Consider the following 15,301-nt stretch of genomic DNA (forward strand, 5'->3'; position numbering starts at 1 on the left):
TAAATATTTTTATGAAAATATAAAACCTTTCCAGAAGAGCACAGCCTGCAAACTTTACATTGTCAAAAACGTATGCATTAAATCACAACAGAACCTCAAAAAATACACAAAGGACTACAGACCTTGCTTGCCTCACTTAAGGCTGGAGTTCATGATTCAGCAAGAAGAAAAAGATTGGGCAAAAATGGCATCCATGGGAAAGTTCTAAGGTGAAAACAACTGGCGACCACGAATAACAGAATTGCCAAATTCACATTTCTCAAGAAAGACTTTTGGGTAGTGTGACGGTATGGGGTTACCTTGCTGCTTCAGAACCTTGACAGCTAGCTCTGACTGATGGAATCATGAATTCTTCGTCTTAGCAAAAAATCCTGAAGGAGAATATCAGGTCACAAGTGTGACTTTAAACATAAACACACTTGGGGTATGTATCCTGCCAATCAGGACCTTACCTTCTTTTACCTGTCTTCTCTTGTTAATTAGAACTGATATAGAGTTTCTTCTTCAACCTACAGTGTTTTTCTCAGGCATACCTAGTATCTCTACTTTTCTGCTAGGTGACTCCCACCACCTCTAACTGTATTGCTGCAGGCACCATTATGCCTAAAAAAGTTGTGCGATTTATTTCTGTTAGCATAAATAAGGATGGAGAGACATGGTTAAGAATTTTCAGTTACAACAGAGATAGGATTTTATTTAGGTCATAACCATTTGCAGTCCTCTGCCCTAGGGTATGTAGAAAATCAATATACTAAAAACTAGCACTCCCTTTCTTCAGCTTAATGTGGCTTAGGAGTGCCTGTTCTCAGTATTTTGGAAATTCTTCTTCATGCACTCATCATTTTGTTTCTTTCTTGGAGTTGTGTGGTGATCGTCTTAACTGAACTACATGGAGAATGTGGACCCTTGGAATTAATAGTTGCCAACATCTCCAAATCTGATATGTTGCATATCAGAGGTTCAAAGCTCAAAATAGAATAAAACAACTTTAGTAAGATACTAAGTGGACACTGGGTTGATCTGCCAAATTTGCCAAATGTCTTCTAGGTGGTAAGGAGTTGACATCCTGTGGCAGACACCTCTTTTTGGGCATAAAAGACATAACAAAGGATTTCAAAAAAACAACTTCATACTGCCAGTCAAACATGGTGAGGGTAGTGGGATGGGATTGCTTTGCTTCTTCAGGATCAAATCTGCAAACCTGCAACCTACAAAAAGGCAAAGGACTGAAAAGAGCAGCACCCTTAAAGTAAAGAACTCCATACTGACCACTTCAATTTGGGGTGTGTTGTCATTGCAAGACAACCTCAGAGTCTGAAAAGTAAGGTCACATGATTTGTATGTGGCACAAAAACAATGCAACAATGGGGAATATAGAAACAATGTTGTACGTGCCGCTCAGTCTATGGCTTTTTGTTACACTCAAAGTAAAATAAGAGAGTCAGAAAAGGCTGCAGGCGATAAGACACAACCTTCTGGAAAAGTACAGGAGTGTACAGAGTCATAGAGCAGTATCAGACTTAAGAGTACGAGTTAGATGACATGTGAGGGTAAGCTAATGGTACCTAACACTTTGTTGCTATTAGAAAATTTACCTATTCAAGTTAACTTTTCTTGAAAATTAACATTTCAATGATAAATGCTTGGGTGGTACTACTGACTCGTCCTTCCAGTGTATGCTCAGATAAAATGGAAAATCATGATGCAAGCTCATAAATCAAAGCTCTTTTTTTATTACTGACAGCTGCAAAATAAAAACAATTTACAAGAAGCAAAATGGGACAGCCTCCTACAATGAGAGCATTTTTCTGTCCCCAATATATACAAAAATAACAAGTGGCTGTTGTGGTCCTTGTAGTCTGGTAACTGCTTCTCAACTTTTTAAGCTTCTTCTGATATTGCTTTGATGAACACTGATAGCCAAAAGGAGCCATCAGCTCAGACACCTTTTTGACTATTTTCTCCTTTCGGGTCCCTCCATCTAGCTTCTTCTGTTTCTTCTCCTCAGCCACCGAGCACAAACATGTCTGGACCACTTTGTTGGACCACGGTGTCATTTTCAGTGATTCCATTTTTGTCAAAGCTCAGAATATGCCCAGTTGCTGTTGTGACTTTTTACATATGGCTGGTCTAATTCTTGAAACTTAGTTGCTCGAGTGAGGCAACCAGTGATGGCACCACATATGCTATCAGTGACCAAGAATCTTGTGATGTCTTGTTTTCAGCCTGACAGATTGCTTAGAGCCCTTGGCATATCAGTATTAAAAAAGGGGCTGGTTCTGAGTAACCATTAGTAATGAGAGAACCTGAATAACCAAACAGAGCCGAGTTAAGCAATACTAAGTATAGGTACCAGTGGAAAAGGGCCAATATTCTTCTTCCCACAGCAACAACGTCCACAACGAAGAGCGCTTCTGCAATGTTTTGCCTTTGTAATGCGTTCACTCAAAAAAAGATCAGATTTTTGAGTTTCCAACCGGGTGGTCAAGCTAAAAATGGTCAGATTCTGTTCACCAGCAAATTTCAACAAGCATCCCTATTTTGTGTAAACTACATTTGTTCAGACTGTTAATCTCTTCATACAAGTCATTATTTTTTCTTCCTTCCCTTCTGTCACAGAACTGTAACCCCCTCTTATTATGGGTTTTGTTTCCGAGATGAAATCAACTGCAGGAGCCACAATGTGAGCAGTGGATTGAAAACATCCACTCATTAACTGTTGCCGAGCCTTCAGTGGTGTGCCGTTCATAAATGTTGGGAATTGCACATGGAAAAGGGCAGAGAGGTAGGCGAAGGATGAACCAAAGAGATTCGAAAGGGAGAACAAAATACACAGAGAGGAGGAACTCTTTGGAGCATGACAAAGAGTGAGATTAAAACTCCTTTCCCCATTTCCACATGGCCCTGTTTCTGCATGTGTGCAGCCTGCACATCTGTACCCTTTTGTCTTAAATATCAAAGGCAGCCGAGGCACGTTAACATTTCAGTAATTCAAAAGTTACATGAGGAGGACATGGGAGGGTGAATGGTGCAATGAAGAAGTGATCAAACTGAGAGACCGGGTTTGTGTTCTTTCTTTTGTAGCCATGCTCAGTGGAACAGTTTGCCATCTCCTGTTTTGTACCATTTAGGGGTGGCGCTGTGCAACAGCCAAACTATTTAACAGAGAGAAATGCTGTCCAATTGCAAGATCAAAAGGAAAAAAAACCTATAGAGGAGAGAAAAAGAAAGCAAGATGGTGGAAGTCAAAAGGGGAAGTCAAAGGATAAAGCAGCAACCAAGACAGGGAAAGAAATGTACATATTGGGTAACCTGAATTGATGTAGACAGGTGGGAAGGCAGGCAGGTTCAGTAAGGGGTCCTTGTCACTAGTGTCATCAGCGAGGTTGAAAACAGAGACAGCAGCACCAAGGGTAGGCTAACAGTGACAGGACCTCCGCTGCCGCAGTGACGGCCAGCTTCACTGGGACCTTAATTGGTCCTTTGATGTTGCTGGAAAAGGTGGTGAAGATGGAAATGGGATCTGTCCCCCTGTGCTCTCATATCATAATATCACTATGTATTCTGTGTTTATTTATGAATCAAAACTCTTATTCTTTTAATGTTCCTGAAGGGCAGCCTATTTATTGCGACTGTCAGTTTTTTTTCCATCTCTCTCCTGTTCAGTTTTGTCTCTTCATTACCTTGATTTTGGATATTAACCAGAAGTTACATTTATAGTCTTCATGATCAGTTTTGGTTTTAGGATGACACAGTCTGACCAGGTCGTCTTCCATTTAATTATATCTTTCCTGATATTATCTGATTTAAGAACTGAAAGCAGGTTGTCAAAAGTATTTGCTTTATTTTTGTCAGTGTAGAAAAAAATCTTAGGTCAGTTTTCTGTTTTTTCTAAATGTTCATATGCTTCGCTCTGCATAAGGGGACTTTGTCCTGGCTAAAATTGTTGTGAACAAAAGCTTGAATGTTTAAATTGTTGTATACATTCAGACCTGTATTTATGTTACCTTTTTTATTTATATTCATTTTATGTGCCTCTGGACGGCCACTTATAGGCAGCGTAAAGGGTGAGCCGTGTTAACAAGGAAAGGGTTTGTTTGTGTGTGGATGTGTGTGCGTCAACACTCCCACTGCCGCTGCTGATCAAATGGCGCAACAAGGGTAAGGCCTACTAATATGGGGAGCTGTTTGGAGCCGGGGACTTCTTTTGAAATGATGATGATAATGGATTCAGTCCTCTCATTAATGGAGTCCGAGAGCTCATTAGGCGCCAACAAACAAGCTGGCGCAGGAAATGCCAAGTACCCCCATCTGCCTCTGTGTCCCATTTCATCCATGGATGTGACCATGTTACTGTCATTTAGCTCAAACCCTCCCATTCCTCTCCACAGGCACAAACACGCAGTGGGGAGTGGGGGTGCATACGTGCAAAGACTGACATACACACACAGAGCTGTATTTTCCAGTCCTTAAGCCTGATCTACAGTACCCAGCCTCCCAGAAAACACTTCAAAGTCGCCCAGCCTCGGCGCACTCTGCTGGTACTCCCTGGGAGACGCTGGGCTGTGGGGTCATGGGATCAAGAGGATTGAAATTGATCCTGTCTCTTTGGTCTTGCACAGCTCTCTTTAGCCTCTTGTCATCATGCTTAGTTCCCTATAGAGGCTGTGCAATGATACACCTGCAAAAACCGAGGGGAAAAAATCCTATTTTGTCTTGTTTTCCTCTCGCTGCCTTCCAACATTATAATTTTTTTTCTCCCCCTTCGTCTGCGATGAGATGACAGTTACAGAGTGCAATGACACTTTTACAGAGCTAGCTGTCCTCACCTCAGTATTCCATCTTGATCACATTGTGCAGCGTCATTTCTGGGACGCAAAAGGAGAAAGAAAGACATTAGTCACCGTAAAAGGGGAATAGTGCAAATTAAGTCCAGACACATTTGATCGTGCGGGCACTTTTAATCATTGGTGTCCTGCCTACTGTATGTGTGACGGCTCTGGCTGAATCCTATTGCTGCCTCGACTGTAATTTTAACCTCACCCTCTTTCCTCATCTCACTCAATTGCGACCGCTTTGGCCTCTGTGAGCATGACTCACACTGATAAGTGGATAAAAAGTTATTTTTTTGTGGGTGGGAAATCTTTATCTCAACAGACAAACGGATACGATTTAAAAAAAGCTAGAACTATAGAATCAAACTTATAAAACAATCCTGCAGAGCACTGTTCAGTTGATCATCTAAAAGTAATCAAACAGTATATCACAATTGCAAACCTACAAAAAAATTGCTGTCCCCTTACTGTAACTGACAAGAGGCAAGGCGACAAGCAGCCAAGACACCCACGATCACTAAAGATGAGCAGGAGAGACTCAAAGCCCAGCTGGGAGAATCTGTTGACTGTTTTTTGACATTTAAAATTAATGCTTCACATCTCCCTAAACACCCCCTCTTCATAGTAAAATGTGGTGGCAGCACCATGGAGTGAATTGACAGAAGCATTGATGAAGCTAAATAAAGGGCAGTCCTGCAGTAAAACAGAAGAAATCCATTTTACTACTCTATGCAGATTATTTCTTTTTAGCTAATTACCAGCTTCACCCTTGACTGTTTAAACTGCTTCCTGTATGTTCATCTTCACTTTAATTCCCTCATTAAACTGAAGGTGGACATACAATGAGTGTCGATTCTCACAATTTCCAAACCCAGAAGAAAATCTCTTTTAGGTTGCAAAAATATGGGGTTTCCCTACGAGCATGATGGCAACCCTGAACTTACAACCTTAGCTACAATGGAGTGGTTTAAATAAAAGCATGTTCATCTGTTAGAATAGCCCAGTCAAAGTCCAAACCTAAACCCAATTGAAAATCTATAACACGATTTGAAAGTTCAAAAGCTCTTCATCCCATCTGACCAACACATCATCCCCACTCTGAAACACAGTGGTGACATCATGCTGTTGGGGGTGCTTTTCTTTATCAGGAAAGCTGGTATGAGTTAAATAAAGGGTGATCTTGAATCACAATTTTAAGAATTATGGACATTTTCTGAACTATTTTGTGTTAATCTCTCATAAAATCCCAGTAAAGTATATGTTTTAACATTTGGAGTTGTAATGTGACAATATAAAAGAATTCAAGGGATATGAATAGTTTTGCAACCCACTATATGCAGTGTACTTTTCTAATTATTGCATTGTGAATTGTAAATACTTGCTTTAATGTCGTATCGGAGTATCAGATCCAAAAAAGAAGACCTCAAAATTGACAGTTAGGAGTCTTTAATGTCTCCTTTAATCAAGCAACTATCTGAGCCCAACAGAGCCTTCTACATACAGTGCATTACAAAAAGACATATTGAAGATGACTAAGTCTTATCTTTATTCCATTCCCTCTCCATCAAGGAAGGAAGTGATAGCTCCTTGTCAGGGAGGAGGAGAGATCAGAGTAGGAGCTCCCCGAGAGCGAAACTCACAAGAGTCCACTCCAGCCTCATAAGGGCTCTGCTATCCACCATGATGATACACAGAAGAGTTATCAATCACTGCTTGCCATTCTTTAACTAAAATGTGTGCCAAAATTTACCTCTCTCCCATTTATGACATACTTTGAATTGAGTATTCATTCATTAAAAAATGAAGTGAAATAGCATGTCTGTGATAAGGGGAATGTGTTTCCTTCTTGGCCGTTTTGCATTATAATTATGGGCTTGAGGGATATCAATTAAATGTGTCCAATTACAGAATGCTTCAAAACTAGAATATAAAGTTAGACGTTCTCTTTTTTTTTTGATCTATTTACTTGCAGCCGAGGCAACAGAGACGAAGAGGCAGAGGGAAGTTTCAAAAACAGCCTCTGTTCCACATGAAAGGGGCATTTGATCATATTTTTTTATTTTTGTCTTAAAGAGAAAAGCTTGCCAATGAGGAGTCATTCCCCATTAAAGTCAAGCAAAATTATCGGGCCTGCATTAAGAAGTTTTAAAAAAAGAAGAGATATGTATCATGCATGTGGATATGCATAAACATGATGGAGGAGCTTAAGTAGAAAATGAGATCTGATGCTGTAGTGAAGACGAGAAAACCGGCGTGCTCAGAATGCATTTAAATTTAAATATTCATGTCATTATAATTCTGAGGAATGTGGAGCGACTGTATGATATTTTATTGAGGAGGTTTTAAAAAATGAATGCTGTCCCTACTCCTTAATAAAAATCCCCTGCTTTCACTCAGAGTAGTCAGTCACAGATTACAGTGAGGCTCCCGATATGAGGTGGGAGAAAATAGGTGTGGTCAGCGGACAGGAAGACAGGATGCTTGTGAAATGTTTTATTTTGACCACACCGGTAAAATGTTTTGACACACCTTTTGTCGTTAGATGGCTTTTCCTTATTTTTATGACTTTTTACATTGCAGATAAATAGAGAAAACATCAACAGTGTGAAGCAAAAGAGTATAGAATGTTTTACCAGTCAAATGAAAAACATATTTTATAGTTTAAATTCTATAAATGGCTTCCCTTTGCTTTGATTACTGCATTGCACACTTTTGAGATTATCTCGATGGGTTTCATGAGGTAGTCACCTGAAATGGTTTTCTAACAGTCTTAAAGGTGCTTCTAGAGGTAGGAATTAACATAAAGACGAACCATTGAATAAGAAGGTGTGTCAAAACTTTTGACTGGTAGTGTAGATATGCAGTGCCCACAAAAGTATTCATCTCGCTTCACCTTTTTAATATTTTGTCAACCACAATTTTGTGTGTGTGAAAGATCAAAACAAAGTCATTCGTGAATTTCAGATGGAAGAGAAACTGTGCACATTTTTTTTTTTTTTACGTTTTTGCAACTTAAAAATCTGGAAAGTTTTGCTTGCATTGCTATTCAGCCCAAATGTCAATTCTTTGTAGAACCACCTTTTGCTGTGGTTGCATCTGGAAGACTTTTGGGGTATGTCCCCACAAGCTTTACACATCTAGGAAGAAATCTTTGACCATTATTCTTCACACAAAAGCTCAGGTTCATTGAAACAAGAGGACGAGTGTCTGTGAATATCAGTTTTCAAGTATTTTAGCATTGGATTTAGGTCTGGACTTTAGCTGCGCTGTTCGAACACATATGGCTTAATCCAAACCATTCCATTTTATCTGTGGTTGTATGTATAGGGCTGGCCCAGTCACAAGTCTTTTGCAGTTTTTTTGTTTTTTGTTTTTTTTCCAGGATTGCCCTATATTTAGCTCCATTCCTCTTTCTGTTAACCTGCTGAAGAAAAGCATCCCTATAGTACGATGCTTCCACCACCATGTATCATAGTGTGTATGATTTGTTCAGTTTGTGCTGAAGTCTTTCACCACACATACTGGTTTGCATGTAATCAAAAAAGGTACTTTGTGTTGGTCTTTAGCAAAAAAATAGAGATCATTTTGTGGCTGTAATGTGACCAAGTATGAATGTTCAATATTTTTTGCAAGACACTTATTTTTCCATGAATCAATGTATATTAGTTGTATGTAGTGATGTATTGTTATCAGAAGTGCCCTACATCAATTTCTGTTCAGGCCCTCTGCTTAATTTTAAGTTTTATGGAGAAACTGCCCTCATTCATTTTGTCAAATATTTTTCCAGCTTCTTCTATCGTGAAATTATCCCTCCTTCCCTTGGCCAATTCTGAACCAAAAACTGAAATATTACACTAATCAACCATCATTCAGCACTACCAATTTAATGTACAAACATTAAACCTGTAATGAGACCATTTCCAGTTGTCATCTACCCAATACATCGTGTGCAATGAAATCATTCTTAGTCTCCATTTCAAACAACTCTGACCTGAAGGCGGATCTTGATCTCCCTCCTGCCAAATTAAAAGCGGTGAGGAAATACATTGAAAGAATGGGGGAATGGCTCCTAGTAGTGATATTGTTTGACAGACAGGGGAGGCACACCATGTGCACAAAGACTCTGGGCTGTTTTGTGGAAGAGTGGTCGCTGGCTATGGTTGTGCTGAGGCTGCACCAGCACAACTAGGGATAAATGTCCCGCATCCCTCTTCATGCTAATTATCTTTTGTTTGCCCTTGATAATCCTGAGGCCTGATGGGCTGTCTGTAATGAAAACCCTGAATCACAAGGTCTACATTTAAGAAAAAAGAGGGGTAAAAAAAACAATGCCGTTGTCATTACCATCATGAAGGCGTGATCAATAATGAATGAAATGCACATTAAGTGAGGAGAAGCAGAAGTTTATGAAAATTACTTGTGTGAATAGATTAAATTACAACTATTATTACTTCGCTTTTTGATGTAGTGCGTCTGAGTAATTACAAAATGTTTAAAAAAGAGAGAGAGGGAGGGAAGAGATGAGGGAAAAGCAGAAGGTTATAACATTGAATTTATGTTAAGTCTGCAGGACTTAATGTATTGCTTCAAATAACAATTTCTTAATTTACTTCATTTTTTTCTGAAGTAAAACCCTTAGAATTTGTATAAAGCCTAGACATCCACTTAATATATCAGGGAAAAAACGGAACATTATTGTTCTCAGTAAATATATTTCTAATAGGCCTTTTGAAATGTACACCATATATTGGGACCAGTGCATATCATCCAGACATGCACAGAATAAAGACATACACCGGGTGCCACTCCTGTCAGCTATAACAGGAAACTGAGGCTACAATTCACACAGGCTCACTAAAATTGGACAATAGAAGATTGGAAAAACGTTGCCTGGTCTGATGAGTGTCAATTTCTGCTGCGACATTCGGATGGCAGGGTCACAATTTGGTGTCACCAACATGAAAGCATGGATCCATCCTGCCTTGTACCAACGGTTCAGGCTGGTGGTGTAATAGGTTGTGGGATATTTTTTTGGCACACTTAGAACCATGTGAGCATTGTGTCAACGCCACAGCCTACCTGAATATTGTTGCTGTCCATGTCCATCCCTTTATGACCACAGTGTACCCATCTTCTGATGGTTACTTCCAGCAGGATAATACACCATGTCATAAAGCACAAATCATCTCAGACTGGTTTCTTGAATATGACAATGAGTTCACTGGACTCAAATGGCCTCCACAGTCACCAGATCTCAATCCAATAGAGCACCTTTGGGATGTGGTGGAACGAGAGATTCGCATCATGGATGTGCAACCGACAAATCTGCAGCATCTGTGTGATGCTATCATGTCAATATGGACCAAAATCTCTGAGGAACGTTTCCAGTACCTTGTTGAATCAAGCCACGAAGGATTAAGGCAGTTCTGAAGGCAAAAGGGGATCCAACCCAGTACTAGCAGGGTGTACCTAATAAAGTAGCCGGTGAGTGTATTTCTGAACTTCTGAATGCTTTAGTGAGCGCTACGCGCTACTGGGGCCATAGTCTGGAAGTGGAAAGAATATTCCACCATAAACCAGCCATGATCAGGTGCTCCTCTCCTAATTTCTGATAGAAGATCAAAAAAAAAAAATCTTTATTCAACAGTGAAGGCTAATCACAGAGAAAGACCTGGAATTTGCACAAACATTTTTTTCCATGAAGAAATACACTTAGCTGCAATGGACTCTATGCATCCTCAATGTGCAAGACTTATTTAAAGCTTATTTAAAGATGTATTTTCTCCAGCATTATAGGAAAAATATGTTGATGCTTGTTTAAAGTTTGCTGTAGGACATTTGGACAACCACTGGACAGGAATGTAGTCTGCTCAGATGACACCAAGGCTGAACTCTTTGGAAGTCATTGGACACAGTAGTTTGGAGGAGGACTAGCACTGCACATCACCCAAAAATGCTTTCTTAATCGTCCAGTTTGGAGATTGGAAGTATCATGGTGTGGGGCTGTTTTCCACCAACTGGTACTGGAAGAGTTCATATAATTAAAGTATGAATGAAAGGTCATTTTTGATCAGAATCCGATGGGAAAACAAATGTGTCTTATTGTTCTTCAAGACAATGAATAAACTCAGACCTAAGTAACTCTTACTTACATGGAGTGACATTTTTGGACTCTGTTTGTGGCTTTGTGTTTGTTTACCTTTTGCTTAGATGTTTCTATTTTGGTTTTTGTATCATGTTTTTCTTTTCTCCCTCTTCTGCCTCCTAGTGTTTACTACTTAAGTTCTTTTATGGTTGTTTTCGTATTACTTTGTATGGATTATTATTATTATTATTATTGTAATTATAGTTCTTGGTCTTCCCTGTATTCTCTAGTTTTATTTCTCTTTAGTATCTTTGTGGTTAATTGTGTTTTTTTGTTCCTTTGCACTCTTCTTGTTTACTAGTTTGTTTTCTGTTTCCTTTCCAGTTATTTCAGTCAGTGTCGTTAGGTTTGTTTACTTTTGTATTCAGGTTTTCTTTATGGGTTCTTTGTTTGTTCTCAGGTTGTTATTGTTGTTCTTATGTTCCCTCTAGTTTCTCTGTTTACTTTAGTCAGGATTATTCTAGTTTTCTTATTCCCCATTTGAATATTTATCTTTGTCTATAGGTTTGCTTGGTCTGTGTTTCTGTTTATTGTTTATTAGTTACTTTGCCCATCCTCAGCCTTTGTATTTGTTTCACCTGTTCCTTCTGCTTCCCTGCCTCCTTGTCGCACCTGTTCCGAGTTTTCTCTGATTACTTACCCTTTGTTATCCCTCAGTATATTAGTTGGTTTTGTGTCATTGTTGGTTGCTGGTTCCTTGTGTTCGTCACACCTCGTTCTTGTCCATGATTATGCTTTGTTTTTTGCCTCGTCTTGCCTTGGGAAACCTGCAGTGATTTTGCTACGTTTTTGACCTTGTAAAATAAATCTTTGAATTTCTAAGATGATCCTGCCGAGCTCTTGTCTGCACTTTGGTCCGATCCAAAACCACAACGTGACAGTTTCAGTGAAAGAAAAAGCTGCTAGAGTGGCACAGTTAATCAATTGACTTGAATCTTACCAGAAATTTATGGAATGAAAAGATCAAAGTACACAGAAGAGGCCCACCAGAAACCTTTAAGATTTGAGAACAGTTTGTCTGAAAGAATTGGTCAAAATCATACCTTGGTGCTGCTTGTAACTACTTCCTTAAATACTAAAAAAGGATTTTCTACTAAAGTTTGAGTACATTTCAGTGAGCACGCTCAAAACCTATTCTCAGTGTAGTTCAATATTATATCACAGAATGAAATTCACAAAGTTTTTTTGGTAAGTACAGACTTTTTTGAATTGTTATAGACATCTGGTGTGAATTTCATGTTAATAGCTTCATTAGAGTTATTTCCAAAGGAAAAACTCAGACTTGTTCAGTGCTTATTTTCTCCATGTGAAGTTGTATGAGTCTGTGTGTTTTTGCATTGTGTGTAATAAAAAAAAAAATATTCAGTGTAATAACTAAGCTATTAAATGCAAATCTCATATTTCCACTGTTCTTTGTCCCTGACAAAGCTTTACGATCACCATAAATCTCTCAGTCCAAAAGTGTTGAAACCTGCTGCTCCATTAGTTTACAACTCCACTCAGGCTTTTTCCCCCCTTTTGGAAAATATACCAAGACATGGCATTGGTTATGGATTACACCCACATAAATCATGGCCTCCTTCATCCTGGCCCTGATAGAAGCACGTCATGGTGAATAAGCCAAACAAGATGCCCCCCAGATCCCCCCCGCTCCCCCTAAGAGGCTGCATCTGCGTCAACATGGTGTTTTCCGATAAAGCCAGTCAAAGGCTTTGTCAGGGGGATTAGGGTGTTAGAAGGCAGGGTTTCAGGAGCTAATTATCTGCATGTTAATGGGACGTCAACGCATTCTTTATTCTGCATGCTGTGTGTTATTTCTTGCATGTTTATGTGTGTGTGCACGAGAGATCAGGGAGGAGTTCATGCTGGAGAGGAGGGAGTTTCTTGAAATGACATGTATACTGGTGATTCTCATTTGTTCAGGGGAAGTTTTCAAACTGTGGAAACGATGTTATTACACTTTTGCCACAATCGTGCCTGTGTAATGTGCTATTTGCCATGCCGGGCCCGGATTTTGCAGATGGAAATTAGGGGAGAAAATTGCCACTAACTACTCAATTACAGCGCTTGATGGTAAGGCTGACCCCGGTTGGCAGCGGTGGCAAAACAGAGCCAATCACCTTCCCCAGATGGCAATAAATTAGAATAGGGAAAGAGGACAATTGCGCATATTCATCGGAGAAAGACATTCGAATTACCTCAGATGCTTTGGCTTCATATTGAACAATTAAGTGCAGCGATGGGATTTTATGGGGTAGTTTGCAGGAAAGGGATTGTACTAGTGTGGTGAAGACACTGTAGGAGGAATGTGTCCTTGGATTTTCAATACAACAATTAAAGGAGACGTTAGTAATTTGGAAATTGCGAGAAGGCCTGTATTGTCCATTAATTCTATGACAATTAGGGAAACATTGATGTGGTAGAAAATGTTTGGTATGTGATATTCATTAGGCTTGATGCCACTTACTCAAGTTGGAGGAATTAAGCTGCAAGCATGCCTGAGTCTTTGCTTTTCTTGGAGGAGGTAATTTGATCTGATTCATTTGAATGTTATTCCAAATCGAAAAAAGTTAATGTTTTGAATCCATCTCGCACTGCTGGCTTTGGTTTCTGCACTCAAAAATATTTTTGATTTCCTGCGCTGCTCTTTTCTTAATGTTTATGCTTAACTTGCAAGGAGTCAATTGAGGTATCATGCTTTTGATCGGGATAATGTTTCACATTTAAGTCGATGTTTGTGCTGCGTGTGTTGTGTTTATCCAGCTGGGAAAGATGATCCCTCTATGGCTGGAAAGTGTAATGCAATTACCTGATTTGTTTTCCAAAGATCAATCCCACCCCTTTAGAGGGGGTGACATTTAAAACCACAATAGATTATATTCTTTTCCACCCTTGTACATTAGTAGGACAAGAGGCGGTTTGTTCAGTTCCACTAATGCGCACACTATCAAAACACTGAATTTAAAAGCCACCTCTGTCTGGAGTTACATATCAAAACTGTTAAACTGAGCATAGAAATTGTGCACTTTCTCTAAACAGGAGATCACAACTTCATATTAGGAGCCAACGTAAACCAGATCCAGCAGCGGCAGCAGCAGCCTGCTGCGGTTTCACCTGACAGCTTGGAAGTTGGAGGATCCCCTCCTCATGTTCTGTTTTTCTCCAACAGAATCCACCACATCTGCAAGTCTGTAATCAGTATAAACCACAGTTTAGCTGCAATGTGTTTTCCCCTGCCAAGGGTTCACATATGTTTACACTGTGGTGGCAGACAAAAGCTTTGACTAACTGTACTTGGGAAGAGCGTTCTGGCAGCCACCGAAACCACTGGCAGGCTTGATGCACATTTATCTCATCTATACCGCTAAATCAATGGCAGCTTTCTTAAGTGAAGTAAGAGCTGATTTCTTTTAGATCGTACATTTTTTAAAATATATGTTCATGTTTGTTTGTTACTGTGCCCTGCAAATGGTCATATTCCTATTTTTTTGTACTGAAACCACAAAATTCTTTGTTTTAAGAGTAGTGTAAGTGATGGACTAACTCAATGTAGTGCATGACTCAGAAGTTTAGCAAAAGCAAAATCCAAAAATTGTGCTGTGCATTTATGGGAAACCCACAATCAAAGCTTTTTGCTTACAAGTAAGACACAGTGTAAGACAGAACTCTACTCATCACCCTGAGTGCACCATTCACATATTGGAACATGATGGTTGTAGCATCATGCTGTGGAAAAACTTTCAGCAATATTTAATTGTAAACATGATTAAAAACAAATATGTGCTTTTAAAATTTTCTTTCAAATAAAATTTTGAAAAGTATGGGTTACATTTGTATTTGAACCCCTTTAATCTGATACCCATAACCCCTAAATACCCCATGCTCTGTCCGCTGCCTTCAGAAGTCATCTAATGAATAAATATATTCAGTGTGTGATTTAATCTCAGTATAAATACAGCTGACCTGTGAAGGCCTCAGAGATTTGTTCGAGAACAGTGGTGAACAAACAGCATCACAAAGAATGAGGAAAACACCAAGCCATTTGGACATTTTTAAGGCAGAGTTGGGTAATATGACAATATCCCAAGGCTTTAAAATCTGACAGAGCACTGTTCATGCAATCATCTGAAAATTAAGAAGAGTATAGCACAGCGCCAAACCTACCAACATGTAGCTGTCTGGATAAACTGCTCCTGGGGAGTGCATTATTCAAAGATGCAGAAAATGGTCCCATGGTAACTCTGAAGGAGCTGCAGATATCCATAGCTCAAGTTGGAGAATGTGTTGACAGGACATTATTAGTCATGCTGTTCACAAGTTA

This window comes from Girardinichthys multiradiatus, chromosome 17 (genome assembly GCF_021462225.1).
Source record: "Girardinichthys multiradiatus isolate DD_20200921_A chromosome 17, DD_fGirMul_XY1, whole genome shotgun sequence".
NCBI lineage: Eukaryota > Metazoa > Chordata > Actinopteri > Cyprinodontiformes > Goodeidae > Girardinichthys > Girardinichthys multiradiatus.